At 42.2% G+C, this 26,102-nt stretch overlaps 1 protein-coding gene across 2 annotated transcripts in view; it reads left to right on the top strand.

The window, feature by feature from the left end:
* The window catches only part of chst11 (carbohydrate (chondroitin 4) sulfotransferase 11), a 102,180-nt gene that overhangs the window by 68,404 nt on the left and 7,674 nt on the right, over positions 1 to 26,102 (top strand). The window lies entirely within an intron of this gene.

Genomic DNA, 26,102 nt, shown 5'->3' on the forward strand with positions numbered 1-26,102 from the left:
GCCCTTTAAATGTCGCTGCCAACAGTGCTGCGTTCACAAGCTGTACTGAAGGGGGCCAGAGAAAAGCAAATGTTTTAAAAGGACGGCACTAACAAAGTAATTGCTAACTTTAATACCATGTATAGAATATTCTTATAGGTTTTTGTGACGTTTTTATATTTCATGGAAAAATGAGTCTAGTGAAAACGGCAACAATCTGTGCACAGTCTGTTAATGCTCACAGAAGAAGGATTGGGCAGTGATGCTTTTATTTTGACCTGAAAAGTCTAAAATTCTCCCATAAAGTAGAAAAAATAAATAAAGTTCAGCACTCGGTCCAGTTCAGTTTGTCCCTCTCAGATGAATCTTCACTTGTGTCTGTGTGCTGCTTCAAACACACGGTTACAAAATGCAGTTTGGATAAACATGCATTAAAGCGAATGCAGCATACAGATAAAGTATAACCGAAACAATGGATGCAAGATGCTAACATACAACAATGTGTTTACTTTTAAACTCATTCAGCCAACCTGAGGAGGGCTGCTGCAACCTGAAAGGTGTGGTCACCTCTTAATTTAAAATAACAGCGTGCTGCAGTCCAAAGGTTACCATCAAATGTCAGAGAGACGAGTCTTCAGTTGGTCCAAATTATTAGGTACCACTATAGGATTGGTCTGTGCAGTGTTTCAGGTACAGCTACATCCTTACACAGACGTGCATGTACACAGAACTGAGTACAGCCAGGTTGGTGGAGGACGTCACACTCTGTCAGTAACACTGTTGAACCCTGCATGTCCTGCCAGCAAGAGGAACTGACCCTCTTTTGATTGTTCCCTTTGTGTAATAGCAGAGCCTCTATAGTGTAGGGCTGAACAAGATGAACAGCTTGTGTGGGGAGGCGAAGGCGCGTGTTTGGAGGCGTGGTCCTACTCCTGAGATTCAGATACTTTATCTCCAATTAGAATTCGAGTATTTTACCTTCTTGGAATCCAAATGTAACTGTTTATCTGGAAACATTCCTACGCGCCTTATTGCTACAAATACTGACGGTGTATCATCAATATGTTTAGTTTTCATGAGAAAACTGGAAACTACAGCAGGTAAAGCCGTAGGTGAACCAGCGAGTGTGGCTGCACAGGTATGAGTCTTCTTGACTTCAAACAGCCTGCGTCAGTGAGGGGACGTTCAAAGAAACCCTGCTTGCTGTGATAATGAAACTGTGCCTCGATGTTCACTGTGATGGATTACCAATCTCAAACGAGTGAGCTGAAACCAACGAGTGCCTCGAAGGTAGAAAATCAATTCAACTACTTAATGTTCAAAAGATGGTGGGAAAGGAGGGAGAGTGTACACATTTTGCAGTATCAACTAAATCAGGCGTATTCTGGAGCACTGTGGAGAGGCACAGTCTGTGCAGCTGTGGCTGTCGGGGCTGAGCGCGACCTGCCAGCCTGCAGTCACCGAGGAGAGGAGCATGACAGGAGGACACTGCTGGAGGTGATGGTGATAGATTGGATAGTTTCTGCTCCTCTTCTGTTCTCTGATCAATGTCCTACCATCTGTCACTTCCTGTCTGCACGCCTCTTTCTTCTGCCGCTAACCCGACCAGTGTCTTACCTCACACTTCCTGTTGTCCTTTATTCTCTGTGTTCTGCTGCGTGCTGCCTCATCCTCGCCCTCTCTCCGTTTCCATTTCACTGTTGGCCATTTATCACCCAGGACCTTTTAAAAGCAAACCGTAGGAATTTAAACGGTTTGCTGGACAGCTCAGATTAGACCAGGTGCACACGGCCCGGCGTTAGTTGATTTTCCCTTTTTCCACGTTTTCACTCATGTGAAGCACCATTGATTGATTTCTATGTAGAGGAGGCTGTTAGTGCAGCTAGGGTACATTTTAGCAGGGTGCTTGGGGTCAGTGGTCAAAGAGGTGTGTGTGTGTGTGTGTGTGTGTGTGTGTGTGTGTGAGAGAGAGAGAGTCTTGGGCGTCGAGCGAAAAACAGAATCATAAATAGAAATAATAAATGTAAGACTCATATAAATATGAAAATCTCACTTTGTGCTTTTAGTGCATCTGTAATCCACTTTTACAAAACATAAACTTTGCAAGCAGCAGCCTACACGGTGGCTACACAGCGACCTCATGCAGTTATTCACAGCGACAGCAGCAGGTTCACACAGACTGTAGGCGTGTTTCCATCCACCTGTTTTTATTTTTGACTGCTGCATGATAGAAACGATAGAAACGAAATGCAGAAAATCGAATGAAACTTCAAACTATTGGAACCAGTTTAAATAGGGAGCATCCTCGCTGGTGAACAACATCATGTCTCTATATGCAGTATTAATCATGCACACAGTAACAGGGTCCATGTCCTCAGACTGCTCTGTGAGCAGGGCCGTGCTGAGGTATGATTCATACGTGACTGCACACACAGCCTGCACACACAGCCTGCACACACCAGCATCACCAGCCTGCAGCTTCACTGTTATTATTTGCATGTAGAGATTCACACATATTCATTAGGGGTGCAACGATACTCGTATCGATATCGAACCGTTCGATACAGTGCTTTCGGTTCGGTACGCATATGTATCGAACGATACAACATTTTTAATTTATTTTATCAACTTTCCTTCTGATGATGCTGTCTGTGTTGAGCGCTCAGTGGATCTGCGCTCGACAGTGCAGCCTAGGCGGAGTAGTCGAACACAGATTCACTGAGCGCAGGGCAAGCTAGCGAGACAGAAGCTAGGCTAGTTGCAACATGGCAAATTGAACCTCCCCCACCCTCATTCAGATCTGGCGTTTGGAACTATTTTGGTTTTCATGTGATGTATGACCCTGAAGGTAAGCCTGTCATGGACAAAAGTAAAACAGTATGTTGGATGTGCCAGCAATGCTCAATTGGTGGGAACTAGTGTGTTAGCGCAGTTAGCTCGTTAATGTGTTGACGTCTTCCAGCCCCACTCATGAGGTGATCCGCGGTAGCTCGTTAACGGAGATTTGCCGTGTTGTGACGTTAATGTCATTTCAGATTTACGCTGACAGCACTAGTGGGAACACAACCAATATGACTGCACATTTACTCCGACATCATCCTAGTGCAAAGACAAGTGGAAGCAGAGAAAAACAACAAGCAGCATGCTACAAACTTTACCCGAGTCATTTAGACAGCCGTTAGCACACGATTCTCCTTATGGGGACCTGATATGTTTAATATGCTGCTGAGAATATAGCCCAGAAGAAGCGTATAGTATAGCTTTTATTTTGGAAAGAGACATTTCTCCATAATAAACTCTCTTTTCCAAAGATGAGTGATTCCTCAATCAGATACAGGGCTCGCAAAATCGCTAGCCCGACGGGGCTTTTTTCCAGTCGGGCTACCAAAATCTATCTCTGCCCTGCCCGTCGGCCTATCCTAGGAAGGAAAAATATATGTCAATGCTTTTGCATTCTTTTGGAAATGTAGCTGGGTAATTATGTCATTGGCATCGGCCACTGTCAATATGTGACATACTGAAATCGCGTTTGAATTTGCGCTTGTTTTTTGCTTTCACTTTGCAATCGCGTGAACTGTGTATAGAGAGCGACAGTACTGATTGGTGAGTGATGATAATTTGCGCACCAATTCCTCTGACATCGTCTTATCAATCGTTAGCTTACTATGCAAACATGACAAGTGAAATCTCCCGCAGCTTAAACATGTGAGAGGTTGATCGCGCAGAGAATCGCTGAGCGTTATGTTAGTGCGTGTGTAAAAGCAGCAGGATATATATTTTAGTTCTGCTGAGCCAAATAAGACAGGTCAGCGTGAAGAAGTGACAGCCAAAGAAAAGCTTACCACAAAACGGAAAGGTTATGACAAATCAGACTATAAGGAAAAAAGAAAGTGCAGCTTTATGGTTTCATGGACAAAAGAATTTCTGTGGCTGCAATATGACGAGCTAAATAACCAGGGCTGCACATAAGTGGTCCGCAGGTGCGCATTCGCTGTCAAAATAAAAACCCGCACAAGATAAGAAGTTGCAACGCGTGTTTGCGTACATAAGATTTTCAGGAGGACAGACATTTGTTTAGAACTCTTAAAGATGTCGAAGAAGCTCCTTTAAGCAGTTACTGTGATGTTCCTCCACCTCCAAAGAAATGTCAGAAGGAGTCCGAACCACAAAAGAAGCGCGTATTCTCTGAAAAGTGGTTGCAGGAGGTGAGCTGGCTTCAAACAAATGATGAACGCACAGAGATGTGGTGCAGAATGTGCCGTGAAAATTTAATAAATGACAAATTAATAAAAAGGCATGAACATTTTTTTTGTATCGAAAAAATATCGAACCGTGACACCAAAGTATCGAACCGAACCGAACCGTGAATTTTGTGTATCGTTGCACCCCTAATATTCATATCTATAATTTCCCAGCGTCACTTTTAATACACAGCTCCAGAGTTTATTAAACAAAAGTAAATGAAAGCTCCCCTTGCAGTATTCTCATTTACCCACTCGGCTCCTCGCAGCCCTTTAATATGCTCCTCTGTAATAATCTGCGCCCTCTCCCTCCTCGCCTTTCTCTTCTTTTGGATGTTTTTGCTTTCAGCTAACACATGCTCGCTGGTTTTCTTACAAAAAAGCTCACTTTAAATAAATCTGAAGCCAAGTGTTTAATTCAGGGCTTAACTTCCCTCTTATTGAGCCCTGGAGGCGCAGAAGGCGGGAGCTACAAGGTCTCGCTTACACTTCCAAAAGCCCAATGACTCCCTCGTCTCTGTGACGTGAACCTGTGTGTTTTTAGGATACATTATATTAAAGCTAAGCTCTGAATCCTCAGAGATAGTTTTATTAACCACAATTTAAATCAGATGCTGAATTAAGTAATTTAATGTGGCCACATGTGGTCAGATTACATCTAAATACAGTAAAGAAACCTGCTAATGATCCTTCTTCCTCTTTATCCTCCAACCAGTAATGACAGGCAGATTATACCAGCTCACTCACTGATGCTGAATCAGAAATCAGACTTGATGCTCAGATCTGGGCCATAGTAACAGGAATGACTCAGCTAATGTAGGCTAACATCGTCTGTGTGTGTTCAGTGTGTGTGTGCTGAGGGATCCACGGGTACACAGATGTTTCACGTTGTTTTGATGATCCTTCTGTTCATACTGCTGTTGTCTCCTAATCACATCCATATCCACTACTCACATCATAAAGTCCAGATGCCAGCATTTCTTCTGAAGTGTATTTAATAAAAGTCAGATAATTATTTTCTTGTTGTTGCTACAAACTTTCTGCCGTTTCTGCTGCAGTAAACATGCATGAGTTTGTCCAAAAGTAACAGGACACTCTGATGAGAGAAATACAGTCGTTCAGAGTTACGCAGGTTTCTTGGCTTGTTGGTGATTTCTTCTCATCAACGTTGAGTCGAAAGCCGAACAGTTCAGATATGCATGGTTGTAATAATAGTTTTTAAACTGAGTGTGAAGGTGGCCACAAGGTCAGCGGGTCAATCCCCAGATCCTCCAGTTTGTATTGTGAGGCATCCTTGGGCAAGTCCTGACCCCTGACCCCTGGGTTGCCCCTAAACCATTCATCAGTGTGTGTGTGTGTGTGTGTGCATCACATTTTGGGGTTATATATTTATAAAAACGCTGGTTATCTCAGGGTTGGTGTCTCACTCTTTTCTCACATTTCCTGTGCTCGGTGTGGAGTCAGCTGACATGTCAGAGTAGCAGTGTTGGGGAGTAATGGAATACATGTACCGCCGTTACGTATTTAAAATACAAAATATGAGTAACTGTATTCCGTTACAGTTACCGTTTAAAAAGGTGGTATTTAGAATACAGTTACTTTGTTGAAATAAATGGATTACACGGCGGTACTTCCCTGTTTCATATTGTGGCGGGTCAGGACTGTTTGGGTTTTGTTTGACAGCTACGTTCTGTTGTTCCAGGCGGCAGCGTTACGGTTGCCATGGTTACAAGGTGCCGCTCTCTCTCTGCGTGTTTCCTGGGTGAGAGAGCGCCTGTTGTTGTTGTGCTAAGCTAACAGGCAGAATGCTACAGGTATAGCTCTAAAGAATGTAGCATCATGGGCAGTGTAGTCCGTGCTGCAGGGAGAATGGACTGCCATACACGTTATGTGTCTGTGAGCGAGGGAGGGAGAAAAAGGAAAAGTACGAGCTGTCATCGAGCAGAAACGGGAGCTGGAAGCATGTAAATATAATAATAACCACTGCAGCCAAGAAGAGAGCCTGACGAGCCCAGCTGTAAGTAAGCTATTAAGACTCGACTGTACACCGTGTTCGTGTTTTCCTCTGAAACAATAAGTTCTGTTGGAGCAGCCTTTCAACGCCTCTCTCTGTCTCTGCTAGCAAAGTTGACCCAGACAACAAAGTAAAGCTAGTTTTCAGCTACGAGCCGACACAGAACCCACCGTATTAGCCAGAGGTCCCTTTACTACGGTTCGGAGCCGCGGACCTTCAGTAACAGTAATAAATCACAGCAATAGTACATTCATGTAGTTGTAAACAGCATGATAATATATTAAGTAATCCAAAGTATTCAGAATACGTTACTCTCATTGAGTAACGTTACAGAATACATTTTAGGGCATGTAATCTGTAATCTGTAATGGAATACATTTTAAAAGTAACCTTCCCAACACTGCAGAGTAGCTCCCACTTGAATGTCAGGATCCATGTTTATACTCACTTCACTGGTTAGTGCTGGCTGATAGGTGCATTTACATTTTTGCTTGAAATCCTTTTTATTTGAATGGAATGACTTATTTGAAGAGATGAATATGTTGAAGAGGACCAAAAACCCCATGAATTCTTGCTCTTTCCTAGATTTCCTCAGCTAGCAGTGATGTCAGAATTTAAATGTCCTGAGAAGACATCTTAAATTCTGTGAGAAAGTCGAGTACAGCACAAAGAAGCCTGAGATGAGAGGTCCACAGCAGCATAGAGAGCGGTTAGAGCACAAGGAAACATCGAACAGCAGATTTGATCAAGTTTCACTATCAGTTTAAACATGTACTGTTTATGGCTGTGGAGTCTAACTTAGATAATGCCAGAAAATAACTGCTCAGAGTTTCAAGATGACTGCAGAGTGACAAAACAAGGCGTTTTGTAGGGAGACTTTTATTCCAGGTATCTCGTTTTCATAACGGCTGAACATTTTAACTGGAATTAAACTTCATACCTGCTAAAGACACCTTTCTGTCAAAGGATACAAAGGAGTGTTTTTACATGTCAGCTTTATACTGACATAGCAGAGAGACCCATTAAAAGATGGGTCAATGACAAAACCTGAATCTGACTAAACTTTTGCCACTTACCGTTCAAACTGCTGCATTCTGGTACAACAGCCCTTTTGTAGTAACTTTCCTTTCTGTTATTGACGTAATTTGGAACGGCTGAACAAATAAATTGACTTGAAAGTTAAAAGGGGGTTAAAGTCAGTGGGTTATTTGTTAAATGTAAAAGTTTGAAATAGGAGGATTTATAATACCCACATCAAGATTCTGAACTACAGAAACTCGTGAACCAAAAACTTAATTTAGGTATAAAAGCATGAAAGTGAAAAGATAGCAGCTTCTTGATTCTATGACCTCCTGATAATCACACTGGCATTTTGTGTCCACACACATTTCTGAGGAATATCACATTAAAGAGTTTCAGGCTGTGAAATGTCATTCTTTCAGTAAATAGTCAGATCCCAGGGTAATGACTGGATGTAGGGGTGGGGAAAAATCGATACTGTGTAGCATGGTGATATCTTGTTTGCTAATAATGTATCGATACAGGGACAGCAGAAATCGATATTTTGTTACAAAATGGTTTTTGTGCTCTGACTTCAGAGCATGTTGATCCTTTTTCTGAGCAAGAATCCTGACATTCCTTCACTGTCCAAATGTGACAGTTCACTTATTTTAATTTAAGACATGTTTTATTTTAATTAAGTTTAAAACTGTTTTACTTAATGTAAAATTATATTTTGTTTACATTTACTTTCAAATTCTTCAGTTGCTGAAGGGGCTGCATAGTTTTCATAAACTGCATAGTTCAGAATAGCTATAATTGTACCAGATGGTTGATTCAGTTAAGTTGGACTAGACTGTAATACAAACCGTTCAGTTTGTCAACAATAAAACTGAAATGAGAGAAAGACTGAGTGTGAGACTTTGATATTAGAGAAAATGAATATTGATAAAGTTTACCTTTATGTACAGAATCTGAATATCGCAAAATATTTTTAAAAATTGCAATAATATCGTATCGTGGGTTAAGTATTGTGATAATATCGTATCGCGGGATGTATGGTGATTCCCACCTCTACTGGATGGTACACTTGACTAATAATTTGACTGGTAATGGTATTTAATCCAGGCTGGAAGCTAGCTGCTTTACTCTTTCAGCAAAGTTACAGTTTAGATGAGCGTTTGACAAAAATAATGAGGTCGTCATCAGAAAGGTGAAAAAGAGCGACTCTAATTCGAAAATGTTTCAGACGACATAGCGCTCTATGACTCATCACACCAAAGCAACTGACCAATCAACAAGGCTCAACGCAAGAAGCCCGCCTCCCACAATAAATGATATTTGTTGTGTCAGCCGAACGAGACATTCAATAAACAGGGTCCACCTCTGACAAGCAAAGAAGGCTGTTGTAGACCAAACTGCACATTAGTTCATACTGAACATCATGTAGGGTTGCATGTAGGGTTGCATGTGTCAGACCAGACATCATTAGACTTTAATCATGTTGTGCAGACAGGTCGTTTTACTGCTTCATGAATAAATGTAATCAGTGAAAAGAGGAAAGTGTCTCTGTGTGTTTGTGACACTAATACCTGTCTGGCTGTTTCACCAGCTGCAGATACGCCTCTCAATGCACTCACTGCAAGTGTGTGTGTGTGTGTGTCTGTGTGTGTGTGTGTGTGTGTGTGTGTGCACTCCCTGCACTCCCTGGAATTGGCACCCTGGGCCAGATTATGCAGGAACACAGCAGCTGAGGCTGGCACAGACTTGAAAGAAGCGTCACACCTTTCACCCACAGTGAAAAAGCCAAAGCAGCTGTCTTGAGTGTTCCTCTGCTGTAAAGCCATCAGACCGGAGCACAGTCATACGCTGTGGGTGTGGGTTCTAAGATGTGTGCGCAGGAAGCTGGATAAGTCACTCCGGGTTTAAAGACAAAGGGATTTAGAGGAGGAAGCTTTGCTCTTTTTTGTCTCTGCCTATCTCTACAGGCTGCATATAAACAGGCTGAAGAAAGGCGATGAAAAGAGAGAGACAAAGGGATTTAAAGGGGATGAGTGCTCTGTTTTGCTCTCGGAGAAGATAAACTGTGCATGAAAGAGGAGCTATGGTACAGAAGGCCGTAGAGAAATGGATTAGAGAAATGCATAAATAAGACTGTGTGTGTCATCGAGATCAAAAAGCAAATGTTTCGTGATCTAGAAATTACAAGCTTGTTTAATTAAAACCATAAAATAATTATATCGTGTGGTTACACGGAGTTCAGACCAAGCTCGATTCCAGCAGACGTCCTTCCAGAAGCCCTTTGGCTCACGACTTAATCTTTAGAAAAGCTAATCTTGAATTGTTTTTGTGATTCCACCTTGGTCTTCTTTTGTATGTAACTGTGCATTAAAGTAGGTCATAGTGCTCATTAACATTACCTGCTCCAAACTAAGCTTTCATAGTGCCGTGGAAAGTCCCCGAAAGTGTGAGACGCACCTACTGCAGGCAGAAGAAAGCACAGCAATGTTTTCATGCTGTCTCAGGTCTCTGTATGCGATGATTCTCAGAGGAGAATATTTTACAGCAAAAAGGGATTCAGCTGACAGATATTTCGATCTATGCCAAAAATTAAAATACTGCAAAATGAGAGATGCTTCACCTGAACTCAGGTCATAATGGAAGGTCTGATTCATCCCAAATTGGGTGTGACGGCGTCCAAGGAACAAACGGGAATATCTTGATTCTTTTGTTGGTTGCTTTCCACAGACAAACACGTATGTTCTCTAACCGAGTGCGTTCTGTTAAACATGCACACACATTCATACTTCAGTGGATCCATCGGAGAACTTGGGGTTAGAGCCTTGCCCAAGGATATTTGGCAGTCAGTCGGAGAGCAGGCAGGGATCGAACCTCTAACCTTTCAGATGAACCGAATCAGCGTTCCTGGATTATTTAGACCATCTCATTTTATTAGGTACACCTAAAATTAAAAGAGTGAAATAGAATAAGTTTTAGCAAGTTATTGTTTATCTGTAATTCCTAGTTTTATATCTCTTGGAGATATATCTTTCATATTCTTATGAATGCACCGTTTCAAGGCAAGGCAATGCAAGGCAAGTTTATTTGTATAGCACAATTCAACAACAAGGTGATTCAAAGTGCTTTACAGAGACATTAGAAACAAAAACAAATAAAAAGCATGATTTAAAATTGATTAAAACAAGCAAACAAACTAACTAATTAACAAACAAACAAACAAAACAGTATATAAAATCAAAACAGATAAAATCAGAACAGTAGATAAAATCAGTAATTAAAATGTGAGTTTTGAAATTTAAGCCTAAGTGTGGATTTGGTGCTTTATTCAAATGCAGCTGAGAACAGGTGAGTCTTCAACCTGGATTTAAATAAACTGAGTGTTTCAGCTGATCGGAGGCTTTCTGGGAGTTTGTTCCAGATATAAGGAGCATAAAAGCTGAATGCAGCTTCTCCGTGTCTGGTTCTGACTCTGGGAACTGATAAAAGACCGGATCCAGATGACCTGAGGGATCTGGAAGGTTCATACTGGGTCAGGAGGTCACTGATGTGTTTTGGTCCTAAACCATTCAGAGCTTTATAGACCAGCATCAGAACTTTAAAGTCTATCCTCTGACGGACAGGCAGCCAGTGTAAAGACCTCAGAGCTGGACTGACGTGGTCCACTTTTTTGGTCTTACTGAGGACTCGAGCAGCAGAGCTCTGAATGAGCTGTAGTTGTCTGACTGATTTTTTAGGTAGACCTGTAAAGATGCTGTTACAGTAATCAAGCCTACTAAAGATGAATGCATGGACTAGTTTTTCCAGGTCCTGTTGAGACATCAGATCTTTTATCCTTGATATATTCTTGAGGTGATAGTAAGCTGATTTTGTTATTGTCTTGATGTGTTTTTCTAAGTTTAGGTCTGCATCCATCACTACACCCAAATTTCTCGCCTGGTTTGTGGTTTTTAGGTGTATAGTCTGAAGTTCTCTGGTGACCTGTAATCGTTTTTCTTTGGCGCCAAAGACTATTACCTCAGTTTTGTTTTTGTTTAGCTGGAGAAAATTGTGGCACAACCAGTCATTAATTTCCTCAATGCATTTACCAAGAGCCTGTACAGGGCCTCGGTCTCCTGGTGACATTGTGATATATATTTGTGTGTCATCTGCATAGCTATGGTAGTTTATTTTGTTGTTCTTTATAATCTGTGCCAGTGGGAGCATGTAAATGTTAAACAGAAGGGGTCCCAGGATGGAACCTTGGGGAACTCCACATGTGATACTTGTCTGCTCAGATGTGAAGTTACCTATTGATACAAAGTATTTCCTGTTTTCTAAGTATGTTTTGAACCAGTTTAGTACAGTTCCTGAAAGACCTGTCCAGTTCTCCAGTCGTTTGAGTAATATGTTGTGGTCAACTGTATCAAATGCTGCACTGAGATCCAGTAAAACTAAGACTGACATTTTTCCACTGTCTGTATTCAGACATATGTCATTAAACACTTTGGTCAGAGCGGTTTCAGTGCTGTGGTTCTGTCTAAAACCTGACTGGAAGGCATCATAGCAGTTATTCTGTTTTAAGAAGTAATTGAGCTGTTGAGAAACTGCTTTTTCAATGATCTTACTTAAAAATGGAAGATTTGAGATCGGCCTGTAGTTGTTCATTTGTGTCTTGTCAAGATTGTCCTTTTTTAGTATAGGTTTTATTACAGCAGTTTTTAGTGATTCTGGAAACACACCTGATAATAAAGAAAAATTGACGATCTGTAACAGGTCTGACTCTAAAGTCTTTGAGACCTTTTTGAAAAAAACTTGTTGGCAGGACATCTAAACAGCAAGAGGAGGAGTTCAGTTGACCTAAGATGTCCTCCAGGTCTTTGCTGTTAATCGGGTGAAACTGTTTCATGGTGTTTAAACAGTTTTTCGGTGGACACAGTACATATTCTGGATCTGCTGTTGATGTACCAATTGCTTGTCTAATCTTTTGGATTTTTTCTGTGAAGAATTTGGCAAAGTCATTGCAGGCCATGGTCGAATGAAGTTCAGCTGCCACTGACACAGGAGGGTTTGTTAGCCTGTCAACTGTAGAAAATAAGACCCGAGCATTATGACTGTTTTTGGTGATGATGTCAGAGAAGTAGGACCTCCTTGCACTCCTCAGTTGTAAATAATAATTGTGAAGTTTCTCTTTATAGATGTCATAATGAACCTGGAGGTTTGTTTTTCTCCATCTGCGCTCAGCTTTCCTACACTCTCTTTTTTCATTTTTCACTAGTGTGGAGTTTCTCCATGGAGACTTCTTCCTTCCAGAGATAACCTTCACCTTAATGGGAGCAATTGTATCCATTACATTTAACATTTTAGCATTGAAGCTATTGACGAGCTCATTGATTGAACCTCTGGACAGGTCAGGTGTTAATGGGAAGACCTGGTTAAATATCTCACTACTGTATTCAGTTATACACCGTTTTGTGATCACTGCTGTTGATATATTTGTGTGGGCTGAGATTTTACTTTCAAAGAAAACACAGTAATGATCAGACAGGCCCACATCAGACACAGTAACCTTTGAAATGCTCAGGCCCTTGGAGATCAGCAGGTCAAGAGTGTGTCCTCTATTATGTGTGGGCTCTGTTACATGCTGAGTCAGCCCAAAGTTGCCCAGAGTGTTACTCAGGTCTTTAGTCCCTTTGTCCTGAGGGTTGTCCACATGGATGTTAAAGTCCCCAACAATAATTACACAGTCGAAATCAACACAGATCACAGACAGCAGTTCACTGAGATCATTAAAAAAGTCTGTGCAGTATTTGGGAGGCCTGTAAACATTAAGAAACACAACTTTGGATGGGGCCTTCAGCTCTAAAGCCACATATTCAAAAGACTGAAAACTTCCAGGAGATAGCTGCTTACATTGAAATGATTCATTAAATAAGACAGCAACCCCTCCTCCTCTCCTGCTCACCCTGGCCTCACTGATAAAACTGTAGTTAGGAGGGGTCGTCTCGATGAGAACAGCTCCACTGTTACTTTGGTCCAACCAAGTTTCAGTTAAAAACATAAAATCAAGGCTGTGCTCAGTGATTAAATCATTAATTAAAAATGTTTTCCCAGCTAAAGATCTAACATTTAATAAAGCCAACTTAAGTGTTTTAGAGGCATTACTTGTCCCCTCGTGTTTGGGAGCAGTCTGTGGCACACAAGGTATGTTTACTATATTTAAAGATCTTTTAGGGTGCAGCTCTCTGTGTTTTGACCAGGCCACATGTCTCCTTCTGTCACCTAAAAGTACAGAAATTTTAAAACCTTCTAGTAAACAGGGTCCCAGCTTCTCCTGGGAAAAGTCACCACTGCCATAATCCTCGCAGCCCGGACCCTCCACACATCACACATCAGACTGCGGAGACAGGGCATGAAGGTGGTAAGGAGGAACTAAGGGGGGCGAGGCTGGGCAATGTGACTTCGATTGCTCTGTTGAGGGCGGGGCTCGATGGCGAACCTTTGGCTGCTCTGGTGGGGGGTTTATGGGGGACAAAAAGGGATTGGGCCGGGGGGGTAGATCTGAGCCCAGCATTGGGCTCAGATCCTTCAGTGTACCGAAGGGGGTTTCACCCCCTTCGGTACACTGTATGCTGTGTATATTGTTGTGTTGACAATAAAGTTCTTGAATCTTGAATCTTGAAGTCCTGCAAGATGATGAGTTGGTGTTAGTTAGTCTACATAAAAGTAGCTGACAGTGGAGTTTCTGGCTGCAGCAGTAGCTACTGTGTTAAGTCTCAGTTGTAAAGGGACAGTTTTCCCATATTTTATCTGGTCTGTGCTGCTATTTATCCCTAAAGAGTGTTTTGGTGTGAGTTGTCCAGATATTACAAGCTCAGCAGTAAAATCTCAACCAAGCAAATGAAGCAAAAACTCCACTTAGACTTGAGCAGTGTCAGTAATACACTCAGGGTCCACTCTGATTGGTTACACCTCGTTAGTGTGGGGTTAGAATTGCCCTTATTCGTCATGGGATAAATTCAGGTCATTCAATCAGCTCAAAGCAACGGCCCTCTTCTCTGGCATCAACAAGACATTTTACCCATCGAGTTGCTGCTCACTGGACATTTTCTCTTTTTCGAAGCACTCTCTGTAATTGCTAACGATGGCTGCTTGGGAAATTCCCAGCAGTTTAGCCGTTTCTGAATTACTCGTATTAGTATGTCTGGTACCAACAGCAACACAACATTAACAATCACTTAAACCATTTGCTTGGTGCTCAGTCTGAACTTCAGCAAGTCATCTCTGAATGCACCGAGGCTGCTTGTGATTGGCTGATAACATATTTGCATTACCAGGTGTAACAGAGTAGAGAAAATGTTTGTTTTTAAATTTCCTTTCTCTCTTCCTTTTATATATATTAATGCATTTGCAGTCGTTTACATTGAAAAATATTTATTTTGAAAAATTGAAGTGTGACCGATCAGTGCTGCGACTGTAGAAAAGGACGACCTACCAGCTCCCAAAATGAAGACAAAATGTCTCTATCGCCCCCTGGTGTCTGGCTGCAGTATAGGTCATAAACCCCACCTCCCTGTTAGCGGAGGGGACTGGAGCCAGACCAGTGACTGTAAAAAATTTACTTTTCTGCAGTCTGATAGGCGAGGATACTGTTTGTGTAGAAACGATATTAGTCCAGCCATCATGTTTTAAGTATTGAGAGTATTTGCACTTTGAAAAGTAAATGAGACAGGCTGCAGACGTCCATGCTGAACTATCGGTCGTCTTGTTGATGTGAGCAGGAGCTAGAGGGGGGCGTGTGGTTGTGTCCCCTGCCACGTTCACGCTGATACCTATTCACATACCGTCAGAACAGGAGCACAGAGGATGCAGTCTCCATCACGCTGCACTCTGTCCTCTCACACCTGGACAACAACAACACCTACACCAGAATGCTATTTATAGACTTCATTCAATACAATCCTCCCCTCACAACTCATCAGGAAACTGACAGAGCTGGGCATCAGTTCCCTCATCTGCAAATGGTTACTGGACTTCCTGACCAACCGCCCCCAACATGTCCGGCTGGATAACCACTGCTCATCTACAATCACGATGAACACCGGCGTACCACAAGGCTGTGTGATGAGCCCTTTCCTCTACTCCCTCTTCACCCACGACTGCAGACCTGCTGATGGTTCCAACACCATCATTAAGTTTGCAGATGACACCACAGTGATTGGCCTCATCAGTGACAACGATGAGCCTACAGGGAGGAGGTGGATCGTCTGGCTGAGTGGTGCAACACCAACAACCTGCTGCTCAACACCGAGAAGACCAAGGAGCTCATCGTGGACTACAGGAGGAATGCTGACCCACATCCACCCATCCACATTAAGGGGACGGCTGTGGAGCGTGTGAGCAGCTTCAAGTTCCTGGGAGTCCACATCGCCGAGGATCTCATCTGGACGACCAACTGCTCCAAGCTGGTCAAGAAGGCTCACCAGCGCCTCTTCTTCTTGAGGACTCTGAGGAAGAACCACCTGTCCTCAGACATCCTGGTGAACTTCTATCGCTGCACCATCGAGAGCATCCTGACCAACTGTATAACAGTCTGGTATGGGAACTGCTCTGCCTCGGACCGGAAGGCGTTGCAGAGGGTCGTGAAAACTGCCCAGCGCATCGCCGGAGCACCACTTCCTGCCATAAATGACATCTACAGGAAGCGGTGTCTGAAAAGGGCTGGGAAAATCATCAAAGACCCCAGTCACCCATCACATGGACTCTTCACCCTCCTGCCCTCTGGGAGGCGCTACAGGAGCCTCCGGACTAAGACCACCAGGTACCGGAACAGCTTCTTCCCCACAGCTGTCAGACTCCTGAACTCTGCCTCCTGACATCTGACCCACGTTAAACTCATGGACTGAACATACATCCGCAACCACTAACACTTTATATAGCCTCTGTAGAAAGTAGCCACATATTTCAAATATCTTAACTGCACTACTGTATAACTCTGTATAAACAATCATTCTGTACATACGATAATTATAATTCTATAACTGTTTACAATTGTTTATAACTTGCATATTTCTGTATAGTTTCATATTTATATCCTGTTCATAGCCTGTACATAGCTTGTATACCCACTACAGCCTGTACATACTTATAGTTATATAGCATATTCATAACATACCTTCATAGCGTGTACATTATAACTTATCCATAATAGACCCATTTTTGTACCCTCATACCTATCCGGTTGTTAAGTCTGACGTCACTAGCCGTGTCTGGGCCTAAACTCCACTGCAGGTCCATATATCAAACGATCACTATGGCATTACTGAGAGTTGAAAAACTGTCTAAAGTCTTTCATCTTTAATAAAATGATCAGCATTCTGCTCTACCAGGTGTAACAATTGAGTTTAACATCCAGGCATCCATGAAAACGAAGTTAGAAGTTAGAAGTTAGCAGGAAGTTAGCTCGCTAGATACAATATAGCATGTCCTGACTGCGGGGTTTTGGAAACAAATTCAAACGTACAGCTCTGTTATCACTTCCAACATAAATGAAGACAGAAACTAAACAGCAGTGACCGTTGTAGGGTTACTGGAGTTTGGCTAGCTGCTATATAATGATGTGCTACATAACCGCTAGCGACACACCTATGTTAGCATAATATAAACAAGCTAACTTTTTTTCCACTCAATAAAAGTTAACGTGAGTGTTCTCGGTGGTCAGGAACAAATGTAATCGCATGGCAGGATGCTGTAAAAGGACCAAACTTCAGCCAGGAGAACAACTGAGATAATCCATCCACAATACGAGGTTAGTCATTCATATACTGCTGCATGGGCTGGGCTGTAGTTACATCCTAAGGATTTAAAAACTGAGCTTAAATAAATGATTAGTGGTAATAAAAGCCGAGGGAGGTCAACAGTGATCACTGACTGTTTTAGGAGCTTTTTGAGATTAAATAGAAGAAAATACAAAACATTAAACATGTTAACAACACAAAAGCCATATTAAACGCAGACTACTTTAGGCCCGGAAGTAGGATTCGTCACGTCATCACTTAACGACCGGATAACAGACCCATTTCTGTAATATATCTATATACCTATATTATTGCTAATATATATTTTGTAATATATCTATATCGTAGCTAAAGCACTTCTGGATGGATGCAAACTGCATTTTGTTGCCTTGTACTTGTGACATGTGCAATGACAATAAAGTTGAATTCTGTTCTACTCTATTCTATTCAAAGCAAAAAAAAAGCAACGGAATTAACGAACAATCCTGACTAATGACCAAAAAGGACAAACTGAAATAATGAACTCAATAGGACTGTTTTTTTTTTTTATTGTTGTTATTTTGGAAATTGTACATCGTATATCATTTTATTTTCACTTTCCTACCAAACTATTGACACTTATTTTGAGTGATCATTGAGTGCATGTTCGTACATTAAAACCAAAGGAATCTCAGAGCTTAGCTTTAGCAGTGTTATCTATCTGAAAATCAGGACTGGACTGATACCACAGCAGCTCTACTTTACACTGACTGCAGCAGAGTTAACCGTGCATAATTTTCCTGATAATGTAGACGTCTAAACCCAAACAAATTCCTATTTGCTGCGTTTGAGCCCATCGAATCACAAACTCGAACAAACAAAACAAACAGAAAAGAGAATATAGTTGTCCCTGGGTTTTATTGAAATCCTATTTCTCATTTTTTCCTTCGACGTCTCTTTTCTGATTTTTTTCTCCCTGAGGGCTGAAACACACGATGCAGACAGAAAAAGTAAAGTGCTCATGAGACGAAGAAGAAACGTTGATTGCACTGAGGGAAAGTCAGAGCACTTTGTCATTATCTTGTCTTCGGTGCTATGATTATACCCCACACTTTTCTCTTTGCTGTTTAGTCGCACAGACACACGCTGGTTCTCTGCACAAGTGTATATTTAAGCACAACACACTGTTGATCCAGAGATGTACATCAGCGCACACGTTCTACATATACAGCAAACACATATCACTGCACAAGTGTACGGCAGTGTCACTGCGCCGCCTGCTTAATTGAACTCTTTGTTGCATTTTAACCCTGGAAAGTAAAACAGACGTCTGTACTACGAGGCCACGAGCACGTATCCACAGAGGAAGATAAATAACAAAGTAAATGTGAGTAAAACTTTTTTAAGGCTCACGTTTTAACAGTCACAGCAATGCATTATTAGTCATTAACTTCTGAATCCATTCAGATTAAATGTTGATAAATCCAATAGCACTCTGTTAAGCAGTCAGTGGTTCTTCTACAGACCGACAAACTAAAATCGACACACTCCCTTGTGTGTTTCATTTTTTCTCATCAGGTAAAAACTAGTGATGGGTCGTTCGCGAACGAAGTGGCTCTTAGAGCCGGGTCTTTGACGTGAACGACGCGAGCCGGCTCCTTATCGCGAGCCATCACGTGGGTTTTTTTTTTTCTTTCTCTCTCTCTCTCTCTCTCTCTCGCACTTTTTCCCGCTTCACTCCGCACGCGAGCCTTGTGCTTTACGCTGGGCAGAGGGGGGAGGGGCAGTAGTTACACTTAGTAGCACAGGAACAGAGGGGAGGGAGAGAGAGAGAGAGAGCCAGGAACAACAACGTCACATTAGAAAGGTATAGTAATCATCCACAACTATTTTCAGTTGCAGATGATAAAGGATTCAGAAAGTTTATTCATGCAGGTCCATATGACAGAGAATGTGCATCTTCTTTTTGTTTTATATTTTAATTTATATTTAATTGTGTTGTGGTTTGCAGTGTTTTGTGTTGTTTCACTTTAAATTTGTTTAAAAGGAAAAAGCTGAAAATTTAAATAGTTAAAAGTTGAAATGTGAATAGTTGATTTTTGTATTATATGATTTATTTATTACATTTTATGTGGAGTGAATAAATAAAAGTATATTTACGGTGGCCCCTACAGACAAAGCACATACAAACTTCAAATCACGTAAAAACACAACAGAAGTGCTCCAGGATGCTAGGGGGCAGTGTTGAGCTTTTGTTACCTAGTGGCTACACAAGCCAGCAAGTACCAACGACTGGATTTGGTGTGTGGTAGTAACAGGTAAATGAACATTTTTTTTGAATTATTTGAATATATATGAGTGCCTGTGTATAAATACACAAACATGCTTTCAATTGTGTAATTTAAGTGATCTAGTAGCTCTGCTTTGGAAGTTCAGTTCATGCTAGAAATCTGTTTTGGAGTTTGTACGTGTTTTGTCTCTAGAGGCCACTGCATATATTTATATATAAACATATATAAATAAAACCACTTTTTTTACGTTAGTAATTCCTTTTGTGCATAATTTTATATTATTGTTAATAATAAATTAATTAAAGCAACAAAACAACCTGAAGAGCCGGTTTGGAGCCGAAAGAGCCGGTTCTCTAAAAAGAGCCGGAAATCCCATCACTAGTAAAAACTAATCAGCTGGCAGAGCAGGTGTCCACAGCATAAAACCCTTGCACATCCAAAGAGTTGACAGTATAACATGTACATGCACATCACATATAGGTTTCATACTGAACCCTGCTCTCTGAACTTTAAAACGTTGGCTGACATCAGAGATAAAGTGTAAAGACTATTCTCTGTCCTTGTGGGTTAGCTTTCACCTGTGAAGGTCTGTCTCCGGGCTCAGGTTGCCGGTTTAACGTTACCGTGGGATAGGGACGGCCGGCCTTACCCAGGTGTCGGATATCCTGGAGTTTAAAGCATGAAATGACCATGCTGCAGAGTTCACTAACCTCCTGTCCTCCTGTCACATGCATGCATGAGAAGGATTCGGTGCCTACCCTCAGAGTTACAACACTGTTAGGGTTGAAAAGCTACAGATCTTCACAAGACACTAAAGACTCTCCATAAAAACCTCTGGCAGTTAAATTCTTATGATGGTCTGTTAACAGCTCCCTTAGTGAAGGCGAGGCCTCCAGGCTCGGCTTTTACAGATAAACATCCAGGGCTGTGTGTCAACTGTAGCCTCTAATGAAACATCTGTGACTGACAGCTGCTCAGGGTGGTGTTTTGGGGATTCCCAGATTATTTTCACTTTATTAGCAGTGCTTTTAACTGCTACTGCGAATGTGTTAAGAAGTGAACCCTGCATCAAGTAGCATCATAGCAAGCACGTATCTGTGTGTTTGCATGTTTACTTGACCTTGATGGCACCTGGCAGGAAAGCTCAGTGCTTCTAGCCCCTGGCATGAACACTGTCTCCATTCATGGCCTTCCCACACGGCCCTTATGTAACAGCGTCAGCACAGAAATCATGAATCAGTAGATTCACAGATTTAAAGCTGTAGCTTAGACAGGCTGCTTTTGTGATGCTGGCTATTTAAACATCGCACCAGCTCTGTTTGAGATAAAACACAGAGCAGTCGAGTTCAGGCATGACATCAGTAAATATGTCAGACTCATCAGGAGCCAATGTATGTGAGTTAGTTAACTGATCATATCCAGCTAGTAGGATACAAGGTCGAGAGCTTCTTGTTCTCAGTTTGCCACTGAAATCCTCCGAATCTGCACAACAGAGTCACAGAGTTCAAAGTTAGACTCACAGAATATCACTGATGGTGGGAAACATGCCTCATATATGTTTTACATTTCCCTGAGAGCTGTCGACTTGAAGTTGCCGGCTGCTGTTGTAGCGCAACACTTTACTGAAGAAGGTAATAACCACGACCACAGCTTTCCATAAAACATCAAAGCGGGACGAGAGCATCAAAAACAAACTCATTTTCGACTGATCTGATTTTCCAGTTTCAGTGTAGCAGAGACAGAGAGGGCTAAAATGTATCTACAATGTATCCAGTTACACTGTAACAGTCACACTTGCTACTTTGAATGAAGCTGCTATCAGCAGCTACACCCGAGTGCTGTCTGTGTGTAAAAGCCAGCAACACTCAACAAATTACAAACATTCGGCTTTACAATCAATTATTTAACATTAAGCTTATTATTTTCTTTGCCTATCCTCCTTCAGAGCAGCTCAGTAGACAGCTGTGCTCTTTTTCTAGGTGTGAATGTATGAGGAACAAATATGAAGCAATGCTGAAAAATACAGGTAAAGAAAAACTTTTCCTCAGATCCAGTCGGTGTCTCCGTGGCTGCAGGCCGTTATTGTGTCATGTTGACTGGCCCAGTTTCTCCTCAGCAGCTACTGGACTTCTCATAAATGACATAGTGGAAAAGTCCATGTACTGCTGGTCTTATTGGAAAGGATGAATCTGCCTCATAAAGCTTTCACAGCAGAGCCTCGCCTTGTTACCTTTCATGCAGCGACCCGTTAAGCTCCGTGGTTGCAAATCAGGTGTTATTTGGTACAGTTGTGGCACACTGACAGCTTTATGCCTGCCTGCTTTATGAATGCCAGCCTGTGCGCACAGACACAGACTGCCTTTAGTGCTCAGTGTGTGTGACAGAGAGGTGCTTTGATGAATCCTATTGATCTTTGTTTGGCTGTCTTCACAGCTGGCGAGCAGAGAGAGAAGCTAACTCAGCGACCCGAGACGGGGAGCGCAGACGGGTGAATTTTTAGGAGACAAAACGGAAACGGCATTCTTATGATAATAAGCAGCGTCGAGCTAAAGACAGGATACGTGCTGCTGCTGCACTTCACCCTCTCCACACTGGACTTTCTTCTTCACACACACACTGTAAAGTCTGCAGAAACACAAGGCATACACAAAGTAAATCGGACGGTTAAATGCACACAGGAGTAATGACTGTTGCAGCGTATAAACTGCAATAAGGAGCAGAATCTTAGCTTCATGAATGAACAATGCCTCTCTCCTGATTCACTCCTGATTCCTTCAGCACCACAGTTCCTCTCCAGGCATGCTATCATATGCTTTCTCTGTGCTGCTCTCCTGACCTTTTCTGTGCTTCTCCATCAACACTCTCAAAGCAAACATTGCATCTGCAGTGCTCCTTCTTGGCATGGCTATACCGCTGCTCGCTGATCATCAGCCCGCCAAGAACTCTTTCACATATTTTCTTGGTATGGCTCATCAGCTTTATCTCTCTGTAGTTACTACAACTCTGCACATCATCGTTGTTCTTGAAAATTGGCACTTTGTCTCCATTCCTCAAGCGTTTTTTCATCCTCCTAGATTGTGTTAAAAAAAAAGCCCAATGTGTGTGATCAGGACCAGCCACCTTTCCACTCTTCATCCTCACGTTGTCCTTACTCATCCTCTGCACCATCTGTCTCTCTCTCTTATTTTCTTTCTTCACAAACCCCTCAACACACTCCCTTCAATCATTCGTACATTTCCTTTCTAACTTAGTCTGTCAGTCCAGCCAATAAAGTCCATTTCCCCTTCTGTCGGCACCATTGTAGACCAGTTTGAGTCCATCTCCTAAGCCCCTAGCCTCCCCCTTATTTACCCTGGACTACTGCACAGTATATCTACTCTCCTTTTCAGCAGTCGTATCAGCCAGCTCTCGTTGCTAGTCAAGTCATAGTCTTTCCTTCTCGCTCGCTGCATCCTTGTCCATTTTGTTCTTTCCCCCTAACCTTTTGGTCCTCAGCATTTAGCTTATGCTGCAGAAACATCCTCAGGTCATTACATGAGACAAATTGTGAATTTCTTACTTTTGCACCATGAAAATTCATGACTCTAACTGGAACATTCAAGTGTATTTTTAGTCATCTTTAGCTACATAGTAAAAGTCTTTAAGACCTAATCTGTACTAAAACTGTTCGATTAGTAACAGAAGATGATTTACTGTCAAAAATATGGTTCAACCGTTATTTTAGCTTTCAGAATATTTTACACTTGTCACTTTGTTACAACACAGAAACACAGGTTATAGCACACATATATAAAATTACTGTCAAGGATAAATGGTAAATGGCCTGTATTTGTATAGCGCTTTTACTAGTCCCAAAGCTAGCTAGGGACCCCAAAGCACTTTACAATGCCACTATTCATTCACTCTCACATTCACACACTGGTGGAGGCAGCTACAGTTGTAGCCACAGCTACCCTGGGGCAGACTGACAGAAGCAAGGCTGCCATATCGCGCCATCGGCCCTTCTGGCCAACACGAGTAGGCAGTAGGTGAAGTGTCTTGCCCAAGGACACAACGACTGAGACTGTTCAAGCCTATAGCCAGTTAACAGTCTGATGAAGGCTCTGTCACAGACTTTGGTCAAATCAAACTGATGTGGAGTAACCCTGAGACTTCCTGCGTCCCTGGCTTGCTTTGCTTTGTTGATACTTCAGCCTTGGATCTACGTTTGTATGTAAGCTAGTTTACAGACAGGAATATGTTTCTTCTGTCCTTTAGTCATCACTTCCTGGCTTCCTTTCTTTATCTCTTTCTTTGCTATCATCAGCAGATTAGGAGGAAGCTATTCGTTACCACCGCTGCGACAAGCCACTCAGCGCTGATACACAGATGATATTTCAAACTCAGAACAACTTTCAGAGACAATAACACAGTCGTGGTGAGGAAATGAAGACTTGAAATATTGAAACACAGTCTCCATGTTGCCCTTTCATCACTTTCTCACACATTTTAACAACAAATGTGCAACAAGGAGAGGATGTGCATTTGCCATCATCTCGAAACCTCAGGATAAGGAAGTAAAGCCGTCCGTGTTTGCAGACACGCTGCTGACAATGACTTTCATGGCGGGATTAAAGATTTCAGCCCCCAGTTTTCTCAAAGTTTTGATGGTGTTTGCCAGAGAGAAATAGGGACTAAACCTTCACTTCCATATCAGTGCATGGTGTCTGTGACACTAAGTGATTCATCATCTAGTACACCTGCATGCAGAAACTGCTGAGCTGGGTGTTTGAGGCTCTTATTGGAACAGATCAAACTGAATTAGCCATAAAATGTGTCGCAGCTAACTCCTTTTATAGCTGTGCTTTTATGACATTTTATGACTCTTATTTGGTGCCGTTTCACTAGCTTGTGTCCACAAAGTATCAGGGCAGAAATGTGCAAGCATATTTGCTAGTGCTATGGTCTGCTGTCCAATGGGAAAAGCTCGACATGGCCAGAGGTCAGTGACCTCCACCACATCTCCTCCTCCTGCTTTTCATCCCTGTCCTCACTCTTCATCAAAACCCCACACGAGACTTCACAGGGCTGCCTAAAGATGAGATAAGTGGTAGAAAGTGATCCCAGAGAAAGAAGAGAGATGAGAGGGAAACTGAGGCCGAGCCTGAGAAGATCCCTTTGTCTCTTTTCCTGAGTTAAATACAGTTTCAACTGTGCTGAGATGGAGGGTTGCATGTCTGCTGCCACATTTGAGGGAATTATAGCTTCATGCTCCCACTTCTTCCTTTTCTTTAAGAGTTTCATCAACAAAGAGCTCTTATGCCTTAGTGGGCTTTGATGCTCTGGAGTTGATGACCATGAATAAGGAGGACTGCAAAATGCATAAAAGAGCAAACAAGTGGGAGACGCACAAAAGGAGCACTTCATCTTGACTGGAGACTTTCATCGTCCATCCTGAAAAAGCTCCACTTCCCTTTCCCAAAAGCAGGAGTAACTATGGGAATAAAGGACGCCCACTATTGCTTTAATTCTAATAAAGACAGCAACGTTTGAAAATACTCTTTTATCTTTGCCCCATGAAGAATGTTTCTTTTAAGAGATGTAGATATTACTTTTTCTCTGGTGGGAATAAAATATTGTGTCTTGTGCAAAAAAAATCTTGGTTTAAAATAAATTATAGTTTTGTGCAGAGCTGTCTAATATGACAGGAAGTCATTTTTTGGTCAGGGAGAGCAAGATTTGCACGTATTTTATTTATTTATTTTTACTACACAAAATTACATTTGACTGCAAAATATCGTAAGTGCTGGGCAACCGTGTTTTTGTATAGGGATATAACCAAAATACAACCAATTGGCCATGTTTTACACTGAGGCCCAGTCAGTGTGAGTCAGTGTGAGTCAGTGTGAGTCAGTGTGCTTCTTATAACTGAGACACTACTGTGCAAACAATTGTCAGGAGACAGGTTGGACCACCAGGTGACTCACAGTCTGCTTTGCAGACCTGTCCACATCAAGAAACTGTTAAAAATAGTAAATGTGGAGTATTTTTGTGAGATATACTTAAATGAACTGAGCACTCGATACGTGAACAGAAAGCTAGTGAGAAAAAACGATTGTAAGTACTTTATTTTTTGGTTTAGTTCAAGAAGTGTATTTTATAGATGTCTTATTTGACTTATGGGGGGTAGCACGGTGGCATGAAGGTCCCTGGGTCCGACTCCCCCATGTAGCCGGGGCCTTACTCCAGCTTCCTCCCACAGTCCAAAGACATGCAGTTAGTAGGGTTGGGTTAAATGATTATAATCGCCCGTCGGTGTGACTATCTGTTGTGCGATAGACTGGTCGCCTGTCCAGGGTGCACCGCGCCCCAGCTGGCATCGTTGACTTGTTAGCTACGGGATAACAGGAGCACATTGTGCAATCCCCCACTGTAAAAGCTTTCCCCATGATGCCGTGATGAACTGCAAACTTGGAGACCTGTTTTGAAATCAAAGAGAATCACATGCAAACCTCTTTAGTCAAAGCTGTCTTCGTGTACAGACTCCACGTTAGCCCCAGTGTTGTTTCATTACTTCATGTCACCCTCTCAGCCCCTGACAGTGTGTCACTGAAAGGCCGTGGCTGTGTGGCGTGGGACAGAGTGGTAAGGCTGCAGGCCGCAGTAAAATCAATTTAGATACTGTGAGGAACCCAGAGCACTGCCCTGCAGGGGAATGTCGACCCCGAGGGAAAATAATCAAGAGGCACGAGCGAACATTCCCGCCCCTGAAATGCAAAACTTCCATACTGCTCTTACTCTTCTCATTTCTTTCTGTAACCTCATC

Source organism: Neolamprologus multifasciatus, chromosome 17 (genome assembly GCF_963576455.1).
Source record: "Neolamprologus multifasciatus chromosome 17, fNeoMul1.2, whole genome shotgun sequence".
NCBI classification, from domain to species: Eukaryota; Metazoa; Chordata; class Actinopteri; order Cichliformes; family Cichlidae; genus Neolamprologus; species Neolamprologus multifasciatus.